The following is a 22443-nucleotide window of genomic DNA, read 5'->3' on the forward strand; positions in this document are numbered from 1 at the left end:
ATGCCAATGTTTAAGTAAAAATACATAGCAGGCGCTGTTCAGTGGCCAGCATGAAGGATGAATAGCTCGAAAGCTCAGATGGTTGACATTAATCCATCAATCACATCCTGTGTCTGGGGCAGATTTAGAAATAATTGTTGGTGCACTTGGTGCCTCCCTACTGCATTGAACCACGGGCTGAGCGCTCGATCAAGACTGAGCTTGCAGTCTGAAGATTCCAGCAGCTGGGCCTTCTAGGTTGGCGGTTGCTGGGCATCAATTCATGAGCTGTACAAGTTGAGGCCCTTGCCCGGAGAAAGTGCTCTGCAGTTGCTGGATATAGCGCTGTGTGTTCATGTTTCATCCTATTGCCAGGGGTCCAGTCAGCGGTATGTACCACTTTGTTGGCTGCTGCGAGCCAGGTGGCCATATGCAGCAGTACATCTGGTCAGGGAGACCTGCCTACTACTGTGGAAGAGAGCAGACACCCGGTTGAGTAGAAAAATAAATGAAGTGATATGCTGATAGTGGGGATGGAAAGGATTATGAAATGCGGGTCAGGTCAGAGAGGGGCTTCCGCGACAAAAAAAGGAAGGAAAACTGTCTTTGCCCCAACACCTCTGTACACCTTGTGTTTATTATTTTTCCTTAAATCTTAGTGGACTTTGTTTAGAGTACCCTTGTCTCTATTAGCCACCAGCTCTGTGCCAACGGGTCACACTGGTCTAAACTAGCACAGATAATGCATTGTTCATCTGTGGTGGAAGGCATCATGGGGGTGGAGGCCCTGTGCATCTCGTCTGAGGAGGATGTATCCAGAAATACTTAAGCGCCACCATGTTTCGCCTGGATGTGATACATCATGCAACACCTTATGGACGTGGATATAGAGTGAGCGATAATCCCTTGAGAAAAACTATTACAATATTCCCAACTTCCCTAAAAAATTGGGTCAGAAGGCAACATAAGTTCCTTTCAACATCGTGGCGTCAAGCATCTGGAGCGCATTTAAGGAGTAAACCTGAAGGAGTGTTGGGAGGGAGGCAGGGGTTAGTGGGTCGGGGATGGGCTAATGCTAGGATGCTGCCTTTTGTCTTTCAAGACTAACTGTAATAAATCATTTTGCTCATCTCATTGCCTGAAATTGATAGAATTCTTTTTTGATGTTTACAGATGGGTCAATCTGCCAACACGGTACGGTGCCAGACTGAAAGGCTGCCCCATTCGAAAACCCAAACCTGCACATTCAGAAAAGGAAAGGAGCTCTGATTCAAAAGCCCCAGAGGGTTTATTGGGAGGAAGTAAAGCAGGTTGGCAAATTCCATGCATGCAGGGTCCGCTCAAAGGAACATAGTTTTATTCAGATGGGTGGACTAAAAGGGCGATATATTTAGCAAATATGCAGAGACGGATTGGAAATTATGAGTTAGGTATGCTAATCGCATGCTTTTTTTGTCCGTTTTATTGCTGGCTCTTAGCAATTGTCTACCTCTACCCTGAAATAGATATGGCAAAACACTGGGAGTGAAAAATGAGATAGGTGGGATTGTTGAAAAAAATCCTTGTAGATCCCAGATAGATGTATTTGGATAAAATCCACATTCAAACTGCCTCTGTTAGGAGGTGGAACTCGAAATAGGACTCTCATTCTGGTTTAGATAGGGAAAATAAAACGGTAATGGGGAAAACTGAATTTGGTCGGTGGGAAAGTAACACAAAGCGCATAAATATGGAGAGACAGATAATTACAGGTTGAATGCCCCTGAGCCTTGTCAGGACCACTACGTGGAGTCTCCATTAAACCTTCCTCTCTCAGGGCTGCAAAAGAGTGGAGTCAAAGATGGAATGGTTCAGGGGCAAGTAAACAAGTGGCACCTGAGAACATAATTAGGGACAGACAATGGGCAGTCCAGACAAGCTCTTCCAAAGGACTTGTCTGCACACTAGATGTTCACTACTTGAACAGCTCGACTTGTGATTTCTCAGCTTCCTGGCATTTCCTTGCACAAATTAACAAATATACCTCGTTACCCATAGATAGAACTTTTAATATGGACTAAATGGGAGTGCTCAGATAAGCGTTAGAGGAACAAAAGAGCAGATTGCGAGGACAGATGCAAAATGCCTGTGGTTGTGCCAACAGAGAAATCGGTGCAGCTGTGCACACAGATAATCAAAGGAATGACAGACTGAGCAGAATGACAGGACAGTGAGATCGTTGAGGACATTGAGGTTTGCACTAGTGTGCGCGCTGCAGCAAGGGCAAGCCAGTGAAAAGCAAGGGAGTACTGGCAGCGGGAGCGGGTCAGCTCCTTGAATTGACCCCAACCACTGTGCCCACCGCACTGCCTTCACCAATAAACTTGGGAGCCGAGGGGGGGAGGGGGGGTGATGTACCTCCCTTTCATACACAGTCCATGATGTGGAGAGGCACAGTGTATGGAAGAGGCTCTTATGTCTACCAATCACCCTTTAGAAAAATACCGACAGGAACCAGGAGCGGGCGAGGGCAACAATGCCCCAGCGCAGAACCGTACATGTCACATGGACTCCAGCCGATCTGCAGAGCCAGGCTGAAGAATTCCTAAACATTAGGGAGGAACCACAGTGATTTATAGAGGAGCTGCCCACTGTTATACAGTGCTACAGTCCCTCCTGGGCAGATGTGGGTCAGTGTATGAGCGTGGTGATGCCACCAAAAGTGAGACAGCGATTAGTTGAGCAATCTTCCTGGCCAGTTACCATTCTTGGCACTAGGGACGTCATGCAGGCTAGAGAGGGAATAATTACAGTTATCCCAGAAATATGTCCCTGAAAGACCGATTGAGCCAAGATAGAGAAATGCAAACAATACAAAAGCAAATTTCTTGAAGACTTATTAGATTGATTGCAAGTAGCATTTGGCCTGCACTCTGGTTTTACAAAGCCTGACAAGACTGCACAAAAGGCTATAGCAAACTTCTGCACAAGGTACAAGCGCAAAACTGTGGAAGCAATAGCTTAGGCATATCTAACACCCGGTTACAGAACCTCTCAATTATGCTCTGACCTGTCACTGATAGCTATGCTTTACCATTAAGCCCTTCAGCACATACCATTTGTTAGGCAGAAATATATTTTGCAAGCTTAGGTGCACCATCTATGGGATATTCTCAAGTGTCCCCCACGCTAATGCTGATGCAGACCTAGAAACATTCCACGTAGATCCAGATACGAGGGAGAATGGTCAGATTTAAATGAATTGATGAACTCTACCTGCCACCTTGTGGTCAACCACGATAAGGAGGTAGAATGCAGCCACACATCAGAACCAATCAGGAGTTGATCCCTTTAAGAAGCTGCTCAGAACTCCTCAGTATCCCCTAAAGCCAAAGGCAAACAGAGAATCACTGCAATTATCGAAGCACAGGTAAGCCAAAGCAAGTGATCGACACACTTCTCTCTTTTCACTTACCATGGGATATTCCTCAGATTCCTTTTGGGGGACTTTAATCTTGAAGCATTAGGCATTTTGCAAAATGTACATTCATTCTTGAAGTGCAAGTTGAGAAAATGTGGTCATCATGGACAATTACAGTTTTAGCTCCAATGGTCAATAAGTTACATCTATGCCTTCTTGAAGGTCAATTATGTTATATGCATCTGTGCATCATAAATCATTTTTTTTAAACTTGCCAGGCAGCGGTTAACTCAATTAGCCCTTAAAGGAATGTGATGTATCCTTTGCCAGAATCCTAATGCTCTAGGTTCTATCATTTTCTCTTGATCCCAAGAAAGGTGTTTTTACGAAGCCAAGCTGCTAGCTCTCATCAGTAAACAAAGGAGGTCTGGATACCAACTGGAAATTCATTTCAATAGCATAACCAGCTTCTCAAAGACTGTAGTGCTGATTATTTAAGATCACCCAGAAGTTAACTCAATACGTTTATAACTACTTCCTATTTACTAATCAAATACTAAAAGCACACACAGATCAAATAAACAAAAAGCAGACACATGAGGTCACGTTAAAGCAATTGTTAATGTGTTATTTTAATCGGTAAAGGTGCATCTGCAATGTGCTACAACTATGGATTCAGAGGGCAATCGTTTCTCCACAGACTCGATATTAAATTCAGGTCACAAATGGAGTTCAAAGCACTTTCCCTCACAGCAGTAATTATTATTTTAAAAAACAATTTTGTTAAAGTAATTGCGCGACAGACACATCCCATGAATCATATCTGGCGACCCGGGTAAGAACATATTATGCCGGAAAAAAGGCTGGGAAGATGCAAGCATGGTTGGAAAGAAGAGAATACTTGGCACAATATGTCTTTTGAATGGAAACAATGGAGGGTGACCGAGTAACAGGCGATAGTAATATATGTGAAGCCTTTGCAGATTTGTATGCATGATTATATGAATTGCAAGCCGATCATACTGACGTCCTGGAGGAGATACCGTTCACCATCATTTCGGAGCAGAACTACATTGCATGGACTCTGACATTACGGAGCAGAGAAGAGGGTGTACTACCTCATGATCTGTGCCAGGACAATATCATGGTCATACCTAACAAAGGTAAATCACTAGTTGTGTGCCCCATATAGGTCAATATTGCTTATCAATATCGAAGCAATAGTGCTAGCCAAATTTCTTGCACAGAGATGGACGGCAGTTTATGCCCTCACTTGTCCATCTAGATCAGAATGATTCATGCTTAACAGGGTTGCACGTATGAATATCCAGAGACTTCATATCGCCTTGGAGGGGACTGGCATCATGTTGAATCCCCTTACCATTGTGGCAATTGACTTCGAATAGGCTTTTGATTCGATTTGTTAGACATTTGTCTGCGAGGTACTGATGAAAATGGGTATCGGACCAAAATTCCTATGGTGGATCAAACTAATCTACAAACACCCTATGACTGCAGTGCCACTATTTCTCACTGGAGAAAGGGAGGCGCCATGGGTGCCTCCTCTCTCCACTTCTCTTCATTTTGGCCATTGAGCCTCTGGCTGAGAGGAGACGCCCTATTGAGCGGTTTTACTTGGCCATCTGGTCACATAGACTGTGTTGTTATACGCTGATGATCTCCTCCTGCTCATGGGGGGGGTTATAAGGGGAGGAAGACTACAAGATCTTTCCCCGGCTTATGGAAATACTCCAGAACTATGTGAGGTATAGTGGGCAGAGTTTCGCGCTGAGTTGCAGTCTTCGGCAGTCACCCCTGTGAGAGGAGCTGCAGCGACTACCAGCGACTTCCTGATTCACTCGTTTTGTTTATGTGCCTTTAAGGAAAATAAGGCCAACTTTCTACAAAAAGGCCTGGACAGCGCGGAGCGTGCGCGGAGTTTCGCGCTGAGTTGCAGTCTTCGGCAGTCCGCGGCAGGAAGCCAGCTGCCAGGTAAGACGCTACGATCATGGACTCTCGTCCTCTGAGTCGCTCAAAAGCAAAACAAACCTTCATGGGTGCTGGGGATGAAATGTCTGAACTTGATGTCTACTGAAGCAGATACAAGCCTCCAGAGTGTTGAAACAGGGGCTGGTAACAAGACTGGTGTTCTGGGAACGGGGGTTGTGGGGAATGAGACGGGATCATCAAGTTCCCTCCCACAGGGGTCGGTGGCAGTCGCTCCATCGACGCAAGTAAACTTTGACTTCATCGTCGAGATTGAACAACGACGAAATGGATCAAACAGGACGGGAGGCCAGACTCACCCTGAGACTACAGGCTGACTTCGAAGCAATGAAGGCGAAGCTAGAAGATAGCTACTCAAAGGACAATCTTGGATCAGGCCACAGGAATCGAAAAAATGTCATCTTCCGAGCAATTAAATGCTCCGGAAATAGGAATTACAAATTCACAATCAAAACTATTCCAGCAAGAGCAAAAGGCGACCACGGCTGTCTGTTCGCCGAAATGGGAGGATGACACCTTCGGACTACATCCGTCCCATGATAATGGAGATGGTCGGGCTGAAAAAGAGGATCGAGGAAGTACAGGGACTGAAACCTTCATTTAAAAAAGGTGGAAATAACGCTCCAAACTGCTCAACCCCTTTAAATACACATACAGCTGAATTTCCAGAGACCCGACGAGAGACTGCTCATCCCTCGCGACAATTCGAACGAGCCAACAACAAGTGTCACTGTAAGGACAAGATGGTACATCCGATGGACTCAATATCAGAAGCTAAATCCAATTTATCTGTTGCTGCGGCAATTCAGATACACAACAACGTCCTAGCTGCTACATCACAGGCTCTAATCCCTTTCATAAAATTATATGAAAGTGTGAACGAAACGATGCATAACAACAGAGCCATAATTGGACACCTGGCTGAAAAAATATCATCAATGGAATTTAATCTACACTCAAATCAACAACAAAGAGTAAACGAACATAATGAGATCAATGAAGGCTTTAAAAAAATAATCCAGTTGGTTGATAAAAACTCAAATGAAGCCAGGATCCAAATGGATGAGCTACTGCACTTTATGAAAAAGACTCTTTCGAACTTAAACCCAGTTTCTCCAAACTTGGCCAAATCAGGGAGTCGTAATTGTCTCAATTTAGGTCTAAGTAAAAATGCTCTACCACAAGGAACACAAACCGAAAATGATGTTTTCATAAGCGCAACAGCCAGTACATCTCTGCGGTCACACTTTGACGTGGGAATAAGAAATCTCACTCCAAAAATGATTGATAATGAGCAAAAAATTGATAATCAAGCGAACCCCCAGACAAACACAACAGAGGTTCAACAACCAATCGGAGAGAGGCAAACATGTAATGCTATAAAAGGATTAGTCCCCTCCATTGCCCGGGAGTCTTCATTGGTGGTATCGAGTAGCTCCAAACCAAAGGCTTCCTTCAGAATTTTTCACGGAGGGGCAAAAAACTTCCAACCTGAAAAGAACCCAGATCCAACTCATGACGACGGGCAAGGAGGTACAACAAGCTTACTCCAACACAAAAAAAGAAAAGAAAAGACAAAAAATATAGTTGTCAAGAAAATACCTCAAACTCGAGGAATTTCTTAGAAATCTAACAACCCCTCCTAAACCTAAAGTCTTTGTCGATGGAAGGCTGTCAGGGAAAATGACGAACAAACAATCGTCAATGATCGCCTTGGGGTCAACAGTGGAGAATGAGATTGGAAAAGATAAACAAAAAAAACCAAACGACTCGTTTCTGGCTAACAACGATGTAAGACAGGTGTCTAAGAAAGATAGTAAAAATCCAAACAAGCAGAGGAGAGTCGATTCTGACTCTAGCTGTGTTTCAACAACTGATGATACTGAAGAACTTTGCAATCTATCTACTTACTCTTACGAGGAAAGTGAAGAAGATAGTAGTGCTCCATATGATAATATTTTGTTTGAAGGAACGACTCTCCAAGATGATCAAGTTCAGACTCATCTACGTTTTCCAAGACAAAGAAGAGAAAATCGTACTGCAGTTCCCGTGGAGCACGATAAACAAAGAAACGGATAGAAGTTGGAAAATCCTTGCAATAGCAAAGAAAAACTTGTCACAGTATTAAATCCAAAGCGAACAACTGCTCAAAAACAGAAAACTGGAGAATTAAAACTAAGGATATCCAGCTCTGGGCAACAAGCGAACTCATCAAAAAAAATAAAACTGGTGAATGTGTTGGCAGATGATACTGATGTGAATCTGAACCGTGGTAACGTAATGCGTTTATTGCACTCAGTACCTTGACAATCACCTCCGATGATCTACAAATCGTGCAATACATCTCGGAAGAACGAGTTGACTGTGTACTGTTACACATTAAGTCCAACGCAGTAAGAAGGTTATTGATGAAGGCAAAGGATGACATCTTATGTCTCGGTTTTGAAATCTCAGAATATTTCGAGCCGCTAAAATCGACTGCTTTAGACGGCACAGACAGGCACGAGACAAAGAGTTCCCTGAGACAATGGCGTGACCAGATTCGAAAGTATCTGAACTCAAATTCGATATCTGGAAAGAATAAGATCGATGTGCAAGAAGGAAAAAAAACACTAACTAGACAACGATGGATTGGACACTGTTAATTCCTTGATCTCGTTGAACACCAGAGGCTTTAGCCATTTATATAACAACTTCCCTGTGGATCTATCAGACAACTTCATAGTATGTTTGCAGGAAACTTGGATGCGCCATCCCCCTGTAAAGGATGGATACCAAATCTTGATAAACCCTGCAAGGAAAAACACAAGAGGCCGTCCTTTTTCTGGCCTCCTGACGTTAATAAAAATAGGAACAAGTTGGGAAGTGGCGGAGTCAACAAATCCAAACGGATATGTGCAATCGACTTTGCTGATAAGAACAATCATAAGAGCTGGAAAAGTGGAACACCCATCTCAACATCTGCTGCTATTCAATGTATATTGGAATCCTGCAAAGATTTCGACTGGGACTTTTATCCAATCAATAACTACAATAATTGACAAAGAACAAAGATGTCTTCAAAATCTCTGGATAATTGGATGTGGTGACTTTAACATATCGTGGTTCAATGGAAATCAACAGAAAAATATTTGCTGCCGCGATGAAGATCAGAAATCTTCCTCCAGAAGAACACGATGGTCAGAGGCAATGGAATCCAGAGATTGTACCACGGTAAATGGAAATGTGTCTGGTGATTCCCCACCACAAATTACGTGGCAAAACATGGGGTTAAAAAAAACTCTGGACTTCTGGTTTTCAATATGAAAATAAAGTCTCCTCAGATTTCATAAAATATCCAGTTATTCTTCCTAAGCCGAATATAGCAAAGTCAAGAAACCCTCTGTTGGCATCAAATCACAAACATATGTGGAGCACGAGTCTGAACAATGAAAAGAAGAAACTGAGAAAAGACTTAAAGGATCTACGAACCGGATTCGGCACCAATAGTGCAGAAAAAATAATTAAACAACGAAAACAAAAAGGTACCGAAATTGGCTAAAGGCATTTGTGCACCAGCGAGATCAGGAACGTGGGGAGGCGATGCTCTCCTTGATCAGAACAAACAACACCAGAGATATTTGGAAAATTCTATACCAAGGTTACTCAAATCAAGCAACAACAATGGCAAATGGAGTACCTGAGGTGAAATGGGTGTGCCACTTTCAGGAACTATTCTCATCCAATGTTCAGCCTAAGGAGGCGGAAATTGACTCTGTGGATGTAGCCTGGCACACTAAGGAGACGGTAGATAACATAGTAAGTGCCATAGCAAAGCTAAAAAATTCCCGAGCAGCCGGCCCGGATGGCATCTCCAATGTGATGCTAAAACAACATCTTTGGAATGGGCCATTTTCATAGGCGAATTGTTTGAGATAATAGCGAAATCCAGGAAAATTCCATCATCCTGGTCTGAGGCAATAATTGTTCCGATCCACAAAAAGGGTAGCAGGGATGTCCCTGCAAATTATCGACCAATTGCCCTATTGGACACCATAGGAAAAGTGTTCGCAACCTTTCTACAAGAAAAGATCTCAACTTGGGCCCTCGAGTTTGAATTAAATGATATCAGATAAACTGGATTCACGAAAGGAGTTGGAACCGAAAACAATTTAACCATACTGAATCTTTTGAAGTTAGAAACCTTGCGAGGAAAAGGAAAATTGTGTCTTGCATTTATCGACATGCAGCAGGCCTTTGATGGCATCAATCGGGAAAAACTCTGGGAAAAGTTGAAGAATTGGAATTGTCCAGCGAATATTCTGAATCCCATAAAAGCTCTACATGACCAAACGTCGATAAGAATAAGGTTAAATGAAAACGGAGACCTTTCTACACCAATTGTAACAAATAAGGGAGTAAAGCAGGGCTGCCTTTTGGCAGCGATTCTTTTCAAACTATATATCGCTGATGTATCTGGAACACTAGCGAAAACTCATTGCTTTCCTCCCAAAATCAATGGCAATCCGGTAAATTGTCTTATTTATGCAGATGACCTAGTACTGATCGACAAAACACAAGTTGGTCTACAGAGGTTATTAAATACACTAAAAACATACATGGTGGAAAACGATCTGAAGAACTTCAAGTGGACAATAAATAATGCCCAGATTGAGGAAGTGAATGAGATCCGTTATCTGGGCATATTTTTCAGCACCTCGATAAGAGAATGGAGCTGGGTGACTGAACTTGGAAAAAGAATTAAAACCTTGGCTCTCCAAGGATCCAGAATTCATTCACAGTATGGGAAATTCTCCTTGATCCCAGTACGAACCTTTTACACACAAAAGGTGATTCCATCTATAACGTTTGGAGCCGAGACAGGCTGGAACATTGACCACAAGATCTGGGCAAAATTTGAAGGTCTGTTTTGGAGACGTGTACTAAGATTGCCTAAATATATATCAATCATAGTCATACGCCATGAACTAGGGCTGGAGCCGATGCGTGGAACTGTTATTTGGAAATCGATGGCTCTGCTACGCAAGATGTCGTTGGAAAAGAGCAAACCTGCATTTAAATTATTCAGACCACAGAACAACTTGAAAACGGACAGTTTACAGAAATTGTGCTCAGAAAAAGTGAAGGCAAATATGCAGGTCGCCGATGTCTCCATGGAAAGTTTACAAGAACAGCCTCAATACGCAAAGAAAAAAATGAGACATTGGCTATGGATTGAGAATTTGGAAAAATACCACGAATTAAAAACTGCCCTGGATTTGAGGCCGATGATGAATAAATTAGACAAACTGCCAAAATATTTGTGTAAATTTCCATCTCGACGTCACAGAGATGGCTTTTTACGTCTAAGAACAAATACATATAAGACCAGGCAAATGTGTTTCATCCGGCATATTGATAATGTAAAGGATCCCTTATGTAGGTTCTGTGCCATTCTTCCAGAAACGCTAAAACACTTATTGATCGAATGTCAATTGCTTAAAGATTTAAGATCTGTACATCTACATAAATTTGCTCCTCTCACTGACAGCATGGACGAATTGTGGTTAGGAATCTTAGGTGGGAATTCAGTGCATCTGACATGTGCGGTCATAAATTTTCTAGAGAAAGCACTAAATTGAAAGCCTACTAAAACCTTGAGAAATGGCACCTCATAAAATGTGGAATATTGAAGAGACTAATTAGAAATGTTGATGTAAGAAAATTGTAATAAAGGTTTGTAAGAAACTAGAAATTACAAATAAAAAAAAAATAAAAAAAATAGTGGGCTTCAAATGAACTGGGTCAAGTCAATTCAATCTCCTGTGCAGGGAGGGCAAGCAGCGATCCCGGTCACATGTACATTTCCAGTCGTCAGATATACCTTTAAATACCTAGGCATCAACATTTGCCATGATCCAACTAGACCAAAATCTTACACCAATTATGGCAGGTTCAGGGCAGATGTACTTTTGGCATTTCTTCCCCATACCTTGCTCAGGCAGGCTGCCCGGTTTAAAATGATGACCCTACCGAGATCTGAGATATCTCTCTCTTTCAAAAACAACCCCCTTGGAATCACCCTGGCAAATTCCCAAAAATAGAGCAAGCCCTTCGAAAACTATCACTTGCCTGCTCCCGCCACAGAATCACACTTGATACCCTATACATCTCAGTCTGGGAAGAAGGTATTGGGTTGCCCGATCTTTGAAATATTACTGGTGTTAAGATGGATTTCTAAAATCTAGTCTGGTGGTCTGACTTCACTAGGCCACCCTAGTTATAGTGAACAGGGGAACTCTGAGGTTAGCCAAACCCAATCAAGGTAAGCGTGGAGAGTGGTCAAGGGTTATTTGTTAGGAAAGATTTCCCTTAGGTGCAATTTTCCCTCCAATTGTGAACCCCCCCCCCCCCAAACTTGTTGCTTTTGTTTGGCTTAACTAACCTGACTTTTTCCATTGGAGCACACCCTTCAGCTGCACTCCTCTCTTGTTATGGGAAAACTGACACGTCTTTCAGGCGGTCAGTACTGGTAAACTATGTTTCCCTTAGTCTTCGACTATGTTGCCATTTCTTGATTACTTTTTTATCTATGTGCCAAGTACTTTACAGTACTGCGCATAAGGGTCCTTTTGTTTTATCTAGCCACCCTGTAAAGATTTTTTGGTGTTTGTACAAATGTGCCTAGGACGAACTGGTGGCAGCAGTTTACATTTAAAGTAGTTTTACTTCGTTTTTATGGACCATACCACGTTTTCCGCATTTGGCCCAAGATTGTGGCCAGCGCCAAAAATGGCTGTTCCATGAAGTCTTTTGTTCTGTCTTTTATAGCCAGTGAGATAGCACAGCAAGTAGAGCGCTCGATTTGACGCAGGTTTGAATCCCGGCAGGGTCAAACTCAGCCTTTCATCCTTCTGAGGTCGATAAATGAGCAGCACCCACCGTGGCCAATAATAAGCAGTGCTCAGATGTCTGAGGGTTTGCATTGCTATATAAATGCAAATAATTATTATTATTTTGTCCCTTTGCCTTCCCCCAAGTCGAGAGATCCAGGTATTCCTTATTTGTGCATGCACCCTCCAGGGAAGACTGCATCTTTCGCGGGCTCCTCATGTCTTGTGTGTTAGTGCCCAGCACAAGGGTTGGGACTGTCTGGTCCCAATCCACACTACTGGTAGCCATGAATGACTGGAACCACCCACTGTGGACCACGATTGGCCCACGTCTGGCGTGCATGCAACAGAGCAGATCTTCCATTGGCTGAGATTTGAGCGCTAACCGAATCTTGGATGAGAGAAGGGGCTCTGAATTCATTCCAGGTAGATCTATTGAGGTTCACACAGAACCTCATAAGGAGCCAAGTATTCTTAACAAGAAAGCAGATCCGAGAAAAACGCCTGTGATGTGCTTGGAAAGTTCGGCACTCTGACCCCGCTGTTGTCACGTCGGACCCCTGTTTCTTCATAGAACCAAGAAGGCCTGCAAGGGCACTTTGCCCCTTCAGAGTAGTGGGAACAACTACTCTTAGCATCTCGTATTACCCTCGCAAAGAGCCTCTTCGGAAGTGTTCCCGGGCCATCCAGTGAACGGACCAGCTCAAATCCAGGGTATTTCACAGGAACGCTGCCGTCCCGAGTTGAGACTCGAAACTCTGGGAACTGCTAGCTTGTGATCCTGGGCCCTTTCCCGCCAAAAACATTGTCGTAGCTCATATGGGTCGCGATTTATGATAGTGGGCCACGCCGCGAGCGTTTGTGTTCCTTGCTTCGCCCCACTGTGGTGACCATCGGTGAAAGTGCCTGCAGTTCTTGCCTACTGTGTCCGGAGATGTGCTGCACCGCAACTATCCTTCTCCTCCCTTCGGGAGCTGAATAAAGGCTACTGTCCCGCCACGGATAATCGTCCCGTCCCGCTGCCGCTGAGAGCCGGAGCGTCCTGAAACTGCAGTGTTAACAACGTCGAGCGAAGTGGGCTAGAGTGCTGAAGTTTGTCCCGGAGTGCGTCGAGGGTCGGTGAGTACTTGCATCACTTACCGGTGGCCCCCTGGCACAGCCATCTGTTTTTTCGCACAAGAATCCCTTAAAAGATCCTCACTTTGGCTGGGTTAGGCCGCACTCCACAGCTATTCCTGAACTCCGAAAGTCACTCTATCTGCAAGGGTAGACCCTTCTCTAGGAACAGGAACTTCTTCATTGCCTCAAGCCCCTTCCTGAGAAGCTACAACCCCCTGAAGAGAAATTGCATTTTCATTTACGCACAACTGTACTTTGAGTGCTAGACTCCTCACTTCGTAGGGCTGGACTACATAAATTGGGAATTGCTGATGAAGGACTGCCTAAACTGACATATGTATTGATCTAACCCCTTTCTGTTGCAGGTTGTGGTTATTTTCTCCCCCATCATCAGCCTTAGGGTAATCGCATTATTGCATACATGTTACATAGTGAATAAGCGTGTGTGGTAATTGTTTTCTCGATAACTGTAGTTTAATTGGGTTGTTATAAAGGCCTATAATAAATGTATTTTGATATACATCTGACTAGGGGTAATCCGTAGAGTCTTACTGTGTGTGCTCATTGTGGGCTTCCGATCAATCTCACCCCTCCTGAGACATAGTCTTGACCCCATGCCAAGCGTTTGTCCAGAAGGTTCCCCTGTTCCACTAAACCAGGGTGGCCTCCTAAACTTCTGCCCATCAGGTCAGAGTTTAGAAATCTATCTTAACATTAGTCTCAGGTGAGGCGAGTGGCGCCATGGGTCCATAGAGCTGGTCGGTTCTCCGGGTGGTCCGTGGACAATGCCAAGGGCTCCAGGCTGCAGAAGCACAAGAAGACGTAGAAACTGGTTGGTCCCACCAGGCTAAGGGTCGAAGCACAACAGAGGGCTTTCTCAGATCAGGTAGTCCAGCAGGGCTTCACCAGGACAGTTACAGGAAAGGTTGCTAGGCTTTTTCAGGAGTGGCCCTCGGGTCTTCAGTCGGCTGCACGGCTACACGGGATACGTGGCTCCGCTGCTGCTGATCTACTAGAATAGCTGCAACCCCCTTATTCTAAATTCAGGCGAGTGATAAAACTCCCAAACAGGAGAGAGAAAAGGCAACCCATAGTTAAATCTGTGCAGGGGTCCGAAGGGTCAGCATCGACATGCAATTTAATAAGTACAAGACACCCTGGGCTTATTTAGAATAAATAAGCTTTTACAAACCATAAGAAATTAAATTCAATATGAAGAAAAATCAACACGTTAGTAGAAAAATAAACATTTATTCTCACAACTAATCAAAATCATCAGTTCATACAACCCAGCAATCCAAACAGCCCTAAGGCTCAATGGAAATTTAAAGGACTACATCATCCCCCAACTAGCAGGTACAAAACATCAACAAACACCTTTGGTGCACCCATTACCACATATTATTCAAAACTTCAGTTTTGGCTGGAGAGGCCAAGACCATTCGGCTCAGCCTTCACCAGAGCTTAAAATGTGGTTCTTCAGGTGTTTGTAATGTACCCAAGGAATAGCTAAAAGTCTGAATAACTCTTAGCCATGCAAGTCCCACTATTTTTATCCCACTATTTTTAGACTTAGCACTCAGAGTCAACAAGGAGAAATTAAAACAAAAAGGAGATTTTTTAATGTAAAATTCTAGCAATTATGAACAAATAACTGTATATGCCATACTCAGCCCTCCAATAGCAAGAATCTGCACCACTCACTAAGCCAGCAGTGGTCCAAATCAAGGACCACTGTGGGTTTCCTTTGTGCATGCACACTAGACTTACTGGCACCAGGTTGCAGATTGGCACCAGACAGTCCCAACCCACTTCCTAGGTCCACACACAAATTGTATGTACTGGCCTGCGAAAGTAGTAGCTTTTCCTGGCAAATGCATGACCATATTAGGCATTTCCTGACCTGGGAAGGCGGGAAGAAGGGCAAACAACCAAATAGCCTAAGAACAAGCAGAAAATCTCATGGCACAGGCATCTTTTGACATTAGCAACTGTTAGGATCCAAACGCAGTAAACGCAATTGTGCCAACTAAAAAAATAGCAAAAATGGTAAAACGTATCTTCTACCACCAGCTTGTCTTTAGGTAAATTTAAAAGTAACCAAAAATCCCAAAGTTAAACAGGCTAGGGTGATACAAATGTAACCCCCATTGCACTGCATTCTAAGATGATGTGTACAATGTTAAAATGTTACGAAAGAAGGCAAAAAGTGGAAAGTAAAAAGGCAAACAGTTTCCCAGTACTGACAGTCTGAAGGAATAGTCAGTTTCCCCACAACAAATTAGCAAAAGGCCTCTCTAAAAAGTCAGGACAGGGTCAGAAACAAAAGCAAAGTTTGGGGTCCATAGAATAAGGAGGGAAAGTTGCCTAAAAGGAGTAATCTTTCCTAAAACGGGGCCTCTCAACTGACTTTGGCCAATGAATGGCTACATTGCATATACCAATGGTGCTATACAAGTGCCATATATAATATATCAGAAGGTCCTGGATGAACCAGGTAGCCTCCCGGCCCCCTCAAGTGTTCTATGGTGGGAATGACATTACCAGGCTGCCTATGATATCCCAACAGGTTGTCTGCACTTACCAGGAGGTTATAAGAACACTTGGCTGAGAGGGCATCTCAACCTTGAAGGCCCCTCTTTGGGGTAATCAGGACTTGCTTAACACTCTGGAAGCTCTGCCAAATACTGGTCTGATAAGAACATCCAGAGTTTTCTTTGGGGTGGGGGTGCTTTCTAAGGGACAGCTATATTCCTTGCAGGAAATTAACCATAGATTTTTACTGCCTTCCTCAGAGTTTTCACTAATATCAATTTAGCCATGCTATGTACTCACAATTCATGGGTAAATAAGATTGTGGTGCGCAAACTCCACTGGAAGCCAATTGGATAGTTGAACTGATTCCCAAAAATGCTATCTCCACACTTTGTCAGGTTATCCTTAATTTTACTCCACCTACCCTGACTAAACTAAAACAAAAATGTGAGGCTGACCTGGGACCTATTGATTCAGAAGATTGGCAAGAGGTGTTAATGTCCTCACGCGAAATAACGATCCCTGCCCGGTTCAAGCTACTACAGCCCAAAATCATACACAGCTACTACGTCCATAACTTGCTGTTTAAATGGGTGCGTGCCACATCCCCCACCAGCTTACGTTGCCACACTGCAAGAGGTACATCATATCATTTGATCTGGCAAAGCTCCATTCTTCAGAAATGATTGTCAGCAGTTCTAAAATGGATATCGGATACATTCGATCTGACAGTCACAGACAATCTGCACTTTTCTCTATTGGGTATATGGGGTGAAACTACGTATTCCTGGTATACAAAATTATTTATAACAAATGACCTGACTAGCTAAACAAAATATAGCAACGAAACGGGGGAAAAGGTTGATACTCCCACATTAACTCGATGGGAAACCAACCGAGATACATTGTATGCCAATGGAAGAACCAATATACAGATCTCGTGGGTGTCCTAAGAAATTTCCAAAGATTTGGGGAAAATGTTTAATGCATGAACGTGTATGTGCCAATGCTACTTCCGTAATCTAAGACCTATACCTAGACACTGAGAACTGTGGATGTGAACGTTTCTGTTTCTTTGCTTTTTCTGGTTTACGCTTAAAAAGAGGTGTTTGACATACTGCGTTTCCTTTCTTCTTGATTTTTCCCCTTCTATTATTAAGGGCTCAGAGTAGACAAACTAGCCAGGGTGCCTAGCATCATCCAAGGAAAGTTATTCAACACTGGAAAGTTCTATGAGCAAGGAGACAGAACAGGAATATTCCTAGCATGGCTGGTTAAGAGGGAAGAAACTGACAGATAAATTCCAATAGTTAAAGATGTGTCTGGCCACCCTTGTATCGAAGGATCCAAGAGAGCATCTGCATTTGCTGCGTACTGGCTTTATTCTATGTCAGTGATAGAATTAGCGACCAAGCAACTTTTAAGCCCTTTTTTCATGATCACTCAGTAAAAACACTGTCCATACAGTAAAAAGTCATTCTAGAGGAGGAGTTTACAAGTGCAGAACCAGAGCCAAGTATAGAAGGGTAAAACACTGGAACCCAATGGTTTCCCAGTGGAGTTGTGGAGCGATCTGGATAAAGGCATCGTAAAACGCTTATTGGCCATGTTTTATGCTGGTAAGGAATGCTCCTGAGTCCACCTAGCCGCCACAATTGTGGTTACTCCTAAAAAGTATTGCAAAGCCAACAGTTTTGCCATTTGTGTAGGCATCAGATAGGCATTAGTTACGCTCTGCCGTAACAGTAGTACCAGGCCACAAAATGACAACAATGGGGAAATGGTGCCAGTACCTGGGTAAATGACGTCAGTTCCTGGCAACTGCCCATCTAAATAGCTATACTCAAGCCAAAATGGTTGGCTTGGCCAATATTCGTTTTTTTTTGTTCCAATGGAGACATAATCAATTACAACATATGATCGTTACACCTTGTTGTTATAAAGCATAGGCCAACTTTCCATTCAGGGTTAACGTCACCCGTTGTTGCGTAGATTGTCTCCAATTTCTTCATCTGTAATTCATCATCCCTCCCTCCTCCCCACTGTCCCTTTACAACTTTTGTAACAGTTTTGAAGAGGTAAAAATATTTTAACTTTCAACAAATGTGCAAGAGTATAACGTTTGATATTATGATTCCACATTATAATTTCGTTGTCTGTTACTATACAATAGGTATCTCCCAGTTTTATCGTTTCATTCTTAATTTCCTTCCCCACTCCCTTCCCCGCTACTCCTTTTGGAAGGGGGGCCAAGTGGATAAGCGTCTCTGCAGTGTCTAATTCTTTCCTACATAAGTTCTTGGGTGTAGATGTTACACAGTTAATTCCCTCTTCCCCTTTATTTTTCCCTCCTTGTTCTCTTTTTTTTTCGTCGTGCTGATTCTCTATCTCTTTCTCTGTTCTGATGTTAAGTGATCGATATATTTCTGAGGGTTCGTGGTTTGTAGAAGTGGGCTTCCCTGTCTCCAACAAAGTCTCTGAAGGGGGACCATATGGATAGGTATCTCTGATATGTTTCTGTTCTTATGGCAGTTACCTTCTCCATTGCCATTACTCCCCATAGTTTCATCCACCACCATGGTGTCGTCGGTCCTTCTAGTGTTTTCCACCTTTGCGCTAATGTTATTCATGCTGTTGATAGTGTGTTATTAGTGTGGATATATGCCCCAATGCTGCATATATTCCCTTTGCCTCCACTGCCAGCAGGACCACCTTAGGTGATAGTAGTAAGTCTCTGCCAGTAATGTCTTTGATGTGTCCCAGTATCTCCTTCCAGTAGGTAATTGCTTTGGGGCATGTCCACCACATGTGGAATAGATGATCTCTCCCTCCACATTATCTCCAACAGTTTGGGGGATATTCTGGATTTATTTTGTGTAGTCTGTGGGGGGACATGTACCATCTGTAGCATAGTTTATATGCAGCTTCTTTAATTGCTGTACATTTGGATGATCTGTGAGCTCTTGTCCATATTTGGTCCCACTCTCTTTCCCTTATTGGTTCTCCTACATCTTTTTCCCAATTCTCTTTATATTTTAGGTTGTCCGTTGGTTGTGCTCCATCGAGTAGTCTGTAGATTCTAGATATCCCCTTCTTTGGTTCACCTTCTTGCATTGTTAGTTCCAAGCCCGTTAGGGTTCTCGTTCCTGCTGTTTTCACCGAGGGATGGGAGATCCAGTGTCGTACTTGCGTGTACCTGAACCTTTCATTTTCCCCTAGATCGAATTTCTTTTTGCATTCTAGGAATGGGATTGGGTCGGTGTTTTGGTACATGTCCTGCAGTGTCAAGTTGTCTGCGCCTTTCCAGAAACTCTTCTTCAGGCCTGGGGTGAAGTCGATGTTATGTGCTATTGGAGATAGTGGACCCAGTCCTCGTTTGATCTTTTTCATTTGCGTGGCTTTGCCCCAGCTACTCGGGGCTGTTTTAGTAGCTCCTAGTAATTTTCCTTCTGCTTCGCGGGCCTTGGGGCTCAGTGCTAGGAGCGTTTTTATCCGGATCTGTGTGGGTGCTTGTTCTATGGGCCAATATTCGTTTTTAACATGACTTCAGTGCAAGAAGCAGATCCGAGGAGATACATACTGTATACATATCCAGTGGCTGAAGGCAAACTTGGTTAAGACCTTTTTATTACAATGGAGCTCATTTACAGTGGCAATTAAGATATTAACACTCAGAGGACTGCTTAGAAATACCACATGCAGGCCCATAACATCACAGTTTGATGTTACTGTGTGTAGAGCTAGGATGTGTTTTGAGTGAGAAGGGATAGATAGTGGTGTGGGGTTGATCACAGGGATTAGCATGGCCATGGGCAGCCGACAGTTGGATAAAAACAGAAAAAGCTAATTCTCAAGCTGTGTGGCCATCCTCTAAACACATCTCTTCTTATCTATACTCCATTGCAAAGGAAATTTTGGCTTATTGATCTCACAGAACCCCAAAACGATGTAAAAGGAAGTCAGTTTCTGGGAACAGATTATGGTACCATGCAGTGTACGGCTGAAATTCACAGTGCAAGCTTCTCAGATAGCTGACAAGATTAAGCTACTGCTGCTGAGCTCTCTGTAGAACAAAACATGCGTAAAGCCCCCCCGAGTGTCCACATTTCGCCTTTTATTTTTCGGTGGTCGATAAAATGAGAGCCACTGTAGTGAGATAGCAAGAGCAACTACTATTCACTGTGCTTCAGAGTTAAAATCCTGCACCGCTAAACCCTACAGAAATTAAATTACATTGTTGTATTAGTAACATGCATGGTCAAAGAACTGCGCGCAGTGGCGGGAATGTGTTTTGGTAAAAAAAACTAAGAACAAAGCTGTTTTTTTAAAATGTAGTTCTTTGCCTTAAAAACACTGGAATTATTCAAGTATTTGATTTTTCAGTTGGATATTTGTAAGGAGATAAACTGCCATGGGTGTAGCCTCGTATCGCTGAGTGCCATTTGGTAGTGCATCGATGTACTAACCGCTTCAGGTAACCACACTCTAAAATAATAGCATGAATTGCATTCATGATGACAGAATCGTAAAAAAACGAACGATAATTTGCTTTTAAATTATAAACCTATTTATAGACTTTGCAATAAAATTAAGAAAATATATGACAGCTGAATGAGTGGAGCAGCCGCTACTGACCAGTGTGATATAATGAGAGCAATCATTACAGTGCTTAGAAGCAGGAGCAATCCGGCGTGACGCTCTAAGTAAGGTAATGATGTCTAACTGTAAGAATGGTCTACATAAAAGCACTTTAGATGAAAATGCTATATTAAAAAAACTGTTTGTATGCCTGTTGTATCCTGGGTATCTGGAGTGGAGAGATAGGTAACAACGCAGGACCCAGGAGTATACAAAAGGTAAGCATTTCATTTTTGCAGTTTACAAAGTGTTTAAGGAGAAGAGAAAGGTGTTAGCATCCACCAGGTAGCAGCTCCCATCCTGAATCCCTTCCAACCGTAACTCCTAGAACGTAGGGAGCCCTAGATTCCATGGTTCCATCAGGCATATGCCACAATACACGCAACACATGCACCCAAGACAGCATAACCCAAGCACACAAGATGCCACAATGCCCTCCATGAATTTTGTTCTACTTGGACAAATCTAGTTGTGTCCTAATATTTCCATTAAGTGTCCCACGTTTTCAAAGGCTGCCATATCTTATAGGAAATTCGGAAGTCTTCCACACAAACTTCAGCAAAGGGCGGGGGGCGGTGCATCAAAGACAGGCATTGGCACTGCCTACTGTTGCTCTGTCCATCCATGCCCTGCTCTCTGCCACTGATCACTCTGAATGAAGGGCCTGCTTGGGGTGGCCCGATCCCAGGGTATTGAGGTCCTTTCAGATTATTTCGAAACTGTTGACCACACGCTTATATTTTCTGCCCACTCTTAGTTTGGTTTTTCTGGCTCTATTCTATCTTGATACCTGCCTCAAAGGACTTTCTCAGTCTCTTGGGCCGGGGCTTCCTCCAAAACGTTTCCACTTATCTATGGTGCTCCTCAAGGCTCTGTCCTTGGTCCTTTCCTCTTTTATCTCTATACCTCCTTACTGGCTAGTGTCATTTCCTGTGTTGGGCTAGCCCACCATTTCTATGCCGAGGACTTTCCCCACTCCTCGCCGCCATGCTGAAGAGATCCCAAGTGCTCCCCTCGCCTTGCGCGGCCCAGCGCTCTTGAGGCGTTCTCTGCTCCCTGATCTCTGGAGGCACCCACTTGTGGTCCCAGCCCATGGGCATAACCCGCAATATCACTTGCCTCCACACTGTGGCCCCGGAGTACACGAGTTCCCTGGACTCCCACCATCAAAGGGCCCAAGCTGCAGCAGGCCAGGCCGGTCCCCACCTTCTTTCCAGGACCCCGCCAGCCCCTGCCTGCGACGTGGCCAGCCTCAGACTGCCACGCATTCTTGCCTCTCTTCCTCTTAGTGCAGCTATCCCACTGTAGCCTGTGATTGTGCCTCCCTGGAAGCCCCCACCACTGCAGTACTGTGGACTGGGACACATAATCTGGCACCCACCCTGAAGCCTGGCCTGTGCGCTGCTCCTGGACCCCTACATAACCTCCACTTTGGATTGTATCAGTACCAGCGTCGGCCACAATTTCCTGGGGCACCCCTGCCCACCCCCCAGCCTCGCCGCCACCGAAGGGAGCTTGATCCCCCGGCTCTCATCTTGAGGGACCCCACTGGTTGATAGGCTAACCAGCGGCAGTGACAGTCTTGGTACCTTACAGGGAGCCACCTCCCCCATGAATCCTGAGACAACGGCCAAACTCCTTAAACCCCCCAAGTCAGCGGATATCTCCACCATGCTCTTCGCTGCAGACAAAGGGAAGAAATCAAATCCCCCGAAAACGCCTCAGAAAACGCCAGAGGACAAAGGGACCCTCGCAACTAAGGAAGACCTCCAAATCTTCATGTCCGATATTAAATCAGAATTTAGATCTTGTATGTCGGAGCTCACCTCAAAGCTGGAAAAGACTGAGCAGAGGGTCGCATATGTCGAGCATAGGTTGGGGGAGACGGAGACC

At 43.9% G+C, this 22443-nt stretch overlaps 1 protein-coding gene across 3 annotated transcripts in view; it reads right to left on the bottom strand.

Moving 5' to 3' along the window:
• The window catches only part of MFN1 (mitofusin 1), a 1384201-nt gene that overhangs the window by 1351215 nt on the left and 10543 nt on the right, over positions 1 to 22443 (bottom strand). The window contains exon 2 of one of the 3 annotated variants that reach the window (XM_069618687.1): positions 3235 to 3341. The exons of the other annotated variants lie outside the window; for them this stretch is intronic. The gene's annotated coding sequence lies outside the window, so the exon portion shown is untranslated. The remainder of the gene's footprint in view (positions 1 to 3234; positions 3342 to 22443) is intronic. 3 annotated transcript variants of the gene reach the window in all.

The sequence above is a fragment of the Ambystoma mexicanum genome, chromosome 10, assembly GCF_040938575.1.
Source record: "Ambystoma mexicanum isolate Mex_15411 chromosome 10, UKY_AmexF1_1, whole genome shotgun sequence".
NCBI classification, from domain to species: Eukaryota; Metazoa; Chordata; class Amphibia; order Caudata; family Ambystomatidae; genus Ambystoma; species Ambystoma mexicanum.